The following is an 8,252-nucleotide window of genomic DNA, read 5'->3' as shown; positions in this document are numbered from 1 at the left end:
TTTAGACCCTCGAGGCCGAAGAATCAGCTACACGTCATGTGATCATGAACCCAGCTGCAACGTTCAGAAGGAATCTGAGGTCCATCACTGGACATTTGAGCAAATCAGACTGCCACAGGTTGCACGGTTACAAAAAGCCTCATATTATGTCTTGTGCATTTCTGATGACTCGTTAACAAACGTGTGAGGGTTGATCCTGTGTGCGACGGCTTTACAGTAAACCTAACCTGTGGACGAGGTCTCAGGCTGCTTGTTGTTGCCAGTCAGGTTGTGCATAATCCTACCCAAATAAATGTACTAATGTGTAGTGATAGGGATCTCGCTGAGAGGAGGAGGATGGGGAGATGAAACAAAGGCCGACATTATTGACTGTGTCAACACTTGTTTATTTATAAGGTGATTTGACGTGCTACTGACACACTTCACACTGCTCGCCTTGTTATTCACAGAGCCTCGGAACAACTTGTTCCCCGCAGGCTTTTGGACAAACCAACTGAAAAAATATGTAACAAATCATATGATTAGATTCGGGCTAAGCCCAACTTTCCTTGGGAATACATTTTTTGGAGCTGAGGACTCAATAGTACGCAGATGTGATGGAGACGAGGTGCAGGCCAGTAGCATGTGGCACACAGACTAAATGCTTTGAGACGCTAGATTTGATTTCCAATGACAAATAAAGATCCCTTTTAACAATATGGAAAGAGTCAGTGAGACGTTACCAGATCATAAGTCATGAAAGAGATTGGGGAAAATTTGATTGCATCATGTTTTACTTTCCAAGAGTGAGAGGGAATCTGATTTTGATATATTTGGGTGCACAAGTGAGTGTGGGACAATTAGATTAGAAATCTCTTTGGTTTGTTTGATATGTAACATCAGTCTCCTTTGTGAAACTCAATGCCTCTTTGCCATGAGTCCGGTCTCCATCCCATGCTCCTCTGGGAGCGCCGGTCCAGGAGCGGTCTGAGGTTTGGACTGATCTGCTGCAAAATAGATTTGCCTCTTGGCCGCCACGCGTCCTCAAGGCCGGTGTCCCCTTTCAGGTTCTTCCTCTGAGGGGCCCACATGCGCTTCTCAGGCTGTTTGTCTAATGGGGGGGGCTTCATATCCAGATTAAAACACAATTTCTGTGAGAGATACGGGCATCGATTTGTCACACGGGGCTGTGGAAATAAACAGCAGCCACATTAAATAAACAGCGCTTGTAGCTTGAGCTCCTACAAACACAAATGGGATCCATACTGTAAGCGCTGCACAAAGACCAGACCCCATTGATCTTGTTTTCTAATTTATTGCTATAATAACATGGGCCTTGGTGCAAGCCAGTAAAATACGCTAACTCATGACTGTGAAGCAAGCTGGCTCCCAGGAATCATATGAGGCCGCTCAAGGCTAAGCACAGGACACCAAGCAGCACTTTTAAGGCCTGTTTATATTTCAACTTTTACTGGGGCAGCTTTTGTTTGCCGCAGCGTTCTCCTTAGGTAAAAGGCAACCAGCTAATGATAAAAAGCAACGGGAGTTTTGGACATATGAAATTCAAATATTATCCACAAACTTGAGGCCAAAGTTCAGGAAATGCAAGATTGAGGAAAAAAAAAATATATATTATTTTATTTTTTAGTCTTTAATCTTGTTTTCTAGAATAACCTTCATATTTTTGTAATAATAATTTTAGAACTTTTATTTTGGAGGATATCTCTGTCCTTGAGTAGAGCTGTGCCTGTTAGTGGGCAAAGGTCACGGGCACCTGATAAAAATTTTGTGTTACAAATATTTCCATTTACAGAATCATGGATTTTTTTTTTCCAACCCAATAGTTCCGCTAAACAAGTAGAAAGCTAGTGAACAAATTGGACTTTTATTTCCATTACACTCATGAGCACTTATTTTGTAAATCCACCACGTTATCACCGCCTCTAGAAGTTGAACAAACCCACTTGGTTCCGGACGTGAGCGGAACCTGTTGAGGACACGAGACACCCGGCAGGCACTTCAATTACACCTGTGCCCACACCACTGTGATCACACCGTGTGCTGAAACATTCATGCGGCCAGTCTGCCTCGTGTTACCGTAACTCCTCCATTCTGAGGCTTCACACTCGCGTTCCTGAGCAATCTGAGAGCGTAAATGAGAGAACGCTTCCTTGCGGAGAGTCATCATGAGCTGAGGATCGGCTCTGACAAACGTCTTTGTCTCCTCTGCCCCAGAGCCACTTGTACAAAGCAACAACAGCCAAGATATCTTCATCATGAGCTCCTCCCTCTCTGCACACACACATCTTGGAGACCGTGGACAGAGTAATGATTGTTTTTTTATATATTCCTCTTTTTTTTTACTAAATCCCCTCAGCAGCTCTCTGTTTATAGCTCTCAGCCTCCAACACTGTGGCTCTTATTGCTTCCTGGAGGGTTTGACCTGAATACAACAATGTTTACTCAAAGCAATTGTGTGTGTCTTGTGTTTTTTCCAACGTTCAAGCTTTCGGCTTGTTTTTGCAGAACGATGTTACTGTTTCTTACGGGTGTGTGCGTGCGTGCGTGCGTGTGTGCGTGTGTGTGTGTGTGTACTCCTCTGTGGACACATTTGCCGCTGTAGTAGTCATGTGCTATTTGACTTGTGGCCGTGGCCTGAGGATGACACAGTAACGTTCATGTGATCAGCGACAGACTTCTTCTGCGGTGGTGCTCGTAGCGGCCTCGGGCTCCGGCGGCGTGGATGTACTCTTCATATGCCAGACGGACAGAAATAAAACGTCTGAAGTCACCGAGTGGAGTGGATGTGGCTCACAAATACCGGCCGTGATACGTCCACCATGTGGTGGGAAGCGAACTGTTTCCTGTGTGTTTTCTTAGTGGAGATGGTTTGAATCCAGCAGAGACGTGGTGAAGCTGAGTTCCCTCAGGTTCGTCTTCGGCGGCTGAATCAGTGCAGAGCTTCTGATTATAAAGAGCGATAGCCACTTTAAGAGACACTTGTTTCTTTGGTTTGTATTTTCTGAATTTCACCTAATGTCCAAGTCAAACTAAATATGTACAGAGCTAATGTACACAACAGGATCCTGCTCCAGCTGGGACAACCTGCTCAGCGACACAAACAGTCAACAGCAAACAACGTAACTAAACAAAAGCAAATGATTAAAAGGCCTAAATATTTAACCAACACATTTGTGTCAACAGACACAAGCTGGATATTATGTTTTCACACTGCAACACTGATTGTTTGTTCCTAAATGCTGGTGTTCTTTTCTTTGTTTGGTTGTGAGGTGTTTGGCTTGAAGGTCCCTTCATTCAGGGCTATAAATGTTATCGTTAATGCTTGTGGCACTCAGATATAATTGCTTCTTTGAGGGCTATTTTTATGCTTTTAATGTTACGCTTGGGGAGATTCTCACAGTATTGTTTCAGCTGTGACGGATCCTTGACGTTCCTGAAGTTGAAGCCCTCGTCAGGCTCCTTCGGTCTCACCCTGAACCACGCCCTGAGCTCTGGACCGCACCTGCTCCCACTCCTTTCCTCAGCGAACTCATTGTGCAATGAGACAGTTCCACACACCTGCCACTACCCCTCTGTTCCCCCTTTAGTAGGTCTCCCCAGCCCTTCAGTCGCTGCTTTCTGCATATGACCGGGTTCCATATGAGTTCTCCGCCTCCCCCATAGCTTCCTTAGCGTCTCTGTTCCCTCCATGGCTTCCTCCCATTCTATCTATTTCACTAGGTTTGTTATGTTCTTTACTAACTAATAGTTTCTGTTCGCATTTATCAGTCCTGGGTTTGTTGTGTACTTTTGTCTAGTTTAATAAAGAGTGTTTTGTTGTAGTACTTCGACTTCTGGCTCTGACTCGGTCCAAATGAACCCGCTCAAACCCGATCCACCATCTTGGATAGTGAGTCATGACAACTGTGAAGAAACGTGGCCACAGTTACAGGTCTGCGTCGCACATCGGGCCTCGTTCTTCGAAAGATTTCACAGCACTTTATAGATTTCTTTCTCCAATTTGAATCTTAAGATGAACTTTCTTCATCCCACAGTTGTTTCAGATGTTTTTGTCTTCTGAATCTAGTCATGTTGTGAGGGATGATTTGTTGTTTTCTGTTGTTTGTTGACTCCCTACATTAAAGTGAGGAGCGCCTCCCCCTGATAAAACAAGGCTGAGTAACAGTTGTAACCTCATCTGTTTGCCCATTTGATTTAACAATTAGTGGCATTTAGACAGTGTCCGTGGAGAAGTCAAATATTTCCTGCAGCAGCCCTTTGAAGCGTGAGACATAAGGGATTTACTGGTAATTTTCAGTCTGGCCCCGGTGCTTCATGCTTTTGCATGGAGAACACTGTGGTTTCCTCAGATCTACACGGCTTAGTTTTAATCGAACACAGTCGGCGTTTCATCTGTAAGAGGAGATAATGAAACACATACTGTTAAAAAGTAATGACTCTCTTACATAACGTGTGAAGTCTCCTTGCATTAGCGTGAAGGCCTTACCTTATTCACATGGAGGTCGTGGCAAACAAAAAAAAAAACACAAACAAACAACTGACAGACGAAAAGAGGAACATGGATGCAAATGTAGCATCGAAAGCTGCTTATCTAGCGTCTGAATGCAAAATAGGATACGTTCAATGTAAATGCTGCACAAACATCAACGCACGGTCACAGCTCGCCACAAAACCACAGTGCACCGTCCTCTGCAAACTCCCTGGAAATCTGCGTAGGTGTGAGGAAAGGAACGGCGGCTGTGCGCACGCTATCGCCCATCTCACACACTGTAGTTATTAAACTGTTAATTGTGCTGCTGCGTCTTTGAGTTCTCAGCTTTGTAGTAAAGCCATGTCTGACAAGCAGAGATCTTCGGTTTACACGGCCTGTAATTAGAAGCATCAGGCTGCCACACAGCAGCTCAACAGCTCATTCTTTACATTTCAATTAATTCACTTGGCAACATTAAATCAGGTTTCACTGAAAACTATAATGATACAGTTCCTGATTGATGATGCTTTGAATAATAGACAGCAATCAAAACATATTGTGTTTATTACTGTGTGGTTCTGCTGAGGACTTAACAGGGATAGAGCTGTCTGATTGTGACTCATTGAGCACTGTTACTGTTAAACCAGGCTCAACGCTAAAATAAGCTGTCATAAAGGCTGCAATTTCCATATACATCTACACTTGGTCATAAATGTGTCTAAGCTCAAACAACACTCCCAAGTCTGGGAAACTAGACTGTGCGGAGCGACGCAGGCCCAACAGCTGGGCCGCTCCAGAGCAGCACGGCTCTGTCAGGCTCGCTACTTCCTCTCTGGTAACTCTCAGACAGTCATTGCAGGCTGTTAGTGGCCTGTTGATCCGTTTACGGCTCATAGCACACAAAGGGGTATATTTGGACAAGATTGCAACAGGGTCATGTAACAAGTGGTAAATTGAAGGAAGTGCCAAGTTGACTATTCACACCACAGATAAGCTCTCGGTTTTCACCTGGGCTTCATTTTGATAGCAGCAGTTCTTCTCACTCAAAGATCCTGGGAACCGTTAAAGGACGGGGGAACCCGAGCAAAATCAAGTGAATCACTCACTGCTACTGCTAATTAATAATGTGGATGTTTTGTATCTATAGATCTACAGTTCACTGAAGGATGTCACTGCACTGAAATGTTGTCTTCATACATAGGGCCATTCCATTCCATTAGCAAGAACTACAATCTTCCCATCCATCCATCCATCCATCCATCCATCCATCCATCCATCCATCCATCCATCCATCCATCCATCCATCCATCCATCCATCCATCCATCCATTGTTTTTTTTTCATTTCCTATCTGCATGGCCTCATTAGGACCGCGGGGTAGATGGAGGTACAGGACAGATGGCCAGTCTATCACAGGGTCTATACAAACTCTACCAGTAGAATAATGTTATATAGCAATATGTGTAGTTGTGTCATGTGCTTATTGTTATGTTACAATTCACACTAATAGATGTGTGGTTTAATAGATGCAGATCCCTCATTTTGGGACTGTAATAATGAGAGTTCTATGTACGAAAGCCATTTCCAAGTGCTCTAAAAGTGCGAGATGTTTCTGGCTTTGATGCTGCACGATTCTTTCAGTTGTGGCCAAAATTCCATCACGTCTTGATGAAAAGTCATAGTGTTTATTATAACCAATATTGTCTGTGGTTTGGGCTCCCACCCACCCCCTACCACCCATTTCCCTGATGGAGTCTGTGTTTTTCAAATTTGTTTAACTTCCATAGCTTTGTTTTTCATCTGTGTGTGTGTGTGTGTGTGTGTGTGTGTGTGTGGTGTGTGTGTGTGTGTGTGTGTGTGTGTGTGTGTGTGTGTGTGTGTGTGTGTGTGTGTGTGTGTGTGTGTGTGTGTGTGTGTGTGTGTGTGTGTGTGTGTGTCAACAGTTTTCTTGAATGCCAGTTCGGCTTGGTGAACCGTGATGTGTGTGACCTGTAACACACAGCACTTTCACAGCCTGACTGCCCCAAGTGTGACCTTCTGGCCACGGCAGAGCCGGAGCCCGGGGAAATCCATGCAATGCCCTTGTGTTGTCTTTTGTTTTTCAGGTGTGGTGAAAAAAAGCATAAGAGTAGCTTTTAAATTTTTATAACAATGCCATTCTTCACTGGAAAGGAATGTAAATAACACCACAGATGCGCGGCCGCGCGGCAGCACATTCTGTCCTGTCTGATGAGCTGTAAATTGTAGTAAAGCATCAATTTTACCGGACACAGAGTGCATGATTACAGAGCCACAAGTGAAGGAGGCCGGCGTCTCCCAGTGCTCCCAGAGCGTTGGATCCTGTTTGTTTGCACCGCTTTTTGTTTTGTGTGTTTAAACACACATTTTTTGTATAGCCTGTTTTTATGTTATGTCAGTTTCTCCCCTACCTTAAACAAGAAACAAGGAGGAGCTCCTTTTGGAGGTTGTACAAGCGGCTGTTGCTGAATCCTTTAGCCAGAGGATTTGTATAATGTTCCCTGTCGCTGCCTCTTTTTGCATTTCCTTAGTTCTTCCCTCTGCTTCATCATAGGAAACATCAAACCTATCAACACTTCCTGGTTGTGCGCATAAAACACACAGACAAATTGTTTGGATTATTACAAATGTCGCTTGCGCACTTCACCAGTTCACCAACTCATTCATTGCTTTGACATCGCCCGTTTATTGTGGTTCTTTGGTCTGCAGGAAGCGGCTCCATCACTTTGGGCTCGGAAAACATGCTGGTAATTCTTAAATTCTCGAAACCCTCCAACAGCCTCGGTCTCTGGCCCACGACTTCCTGAATTTAAAGCGTAATCATCATCAAAACCATGCAGCAAATCCCCCTCATTAGTGAGCTCAGCAATGAAATAAACTGTGGTGTTTTTACAACCTGGTCGGACGAACATTATTTTGTGTTGCCCTAAAAGACATTTATGTGAATGGCAAAATCAATGTGTGATAATTGATGGGTTTCCTACCGGAGTTAATGCTTCGGGAAAGTTAAATTAGAGGTTTGGTTTCAGAGCGGGAGCCATTCGAGCCTTTAAGAGTGGTCTGCGCTGCTCACATTATGAGAAATGATATCAAATGATAGAGGAACATTTATGGCCCGCGCCTTTCGCTGCAACAATGTCGTTTTGGCTAATGTTTTACTACAGATTAAAATGGGACGGTTTGAAAACACACATAAGTGTATGCAAAATTATTCAACATCTACTGGGCAAGATTAGGTTGAGTACATGCTCTGTGGTTTATATATTATCTCGACAGCAGACATGGAGGTTTTATGCATCCAGCACATGTCGTTTTAGGCCTGTTCCATTTTGATCGATCCCCTGCTTCCAAGGCAGCGGATCAATTATTGCTCACATGGTTTCGAGATTTAGGGCCTCGGGTTAAATGCGCCCGAGCCAACGTGCTCGCTGGCATCAGTCTGTGATGACGAGGTGTCATATTAATCACACACAGTGTTTGGGTTGCAGGTGTGTTTGTAGCCACAGCGCATGAGAGTCCAGATATTTGATTGTGAGTCCCTGCCAATAAATGTTAACACATGCAAATGAAAGAAAAATAATACATAATCAGAATCCTTATTCAACACACCCTATGCTTGCTTCCAATCATGGTGTGTTGTTACACTGGTATCAGTGCTACTATTAACACAAGCAGCAGCCTTGACTGGAGTGTGGTGGAAAAGCTCGGCCGCACTTTGGAGCATGTAGACGCTTGTGTTCAAAAATGTTCTGAATGTGAAGAGA

This window comes from Betta splendens, chromosome 4 (assembly GCF_900634795.4).
Source record: "Betta splendens chromosome 4, fBetSpl5.4, whole genome shotgun sequence".
In the NCBI taxonomy this organism is placed as follows: Eukaryota; Metazoa; Chordata; class Actinopteri; order Anabantiformes; family Osphronemidae; genus Betta; species Betta splendens.
Note: the sequence above shows the minus strand (reverse complement) of the source record.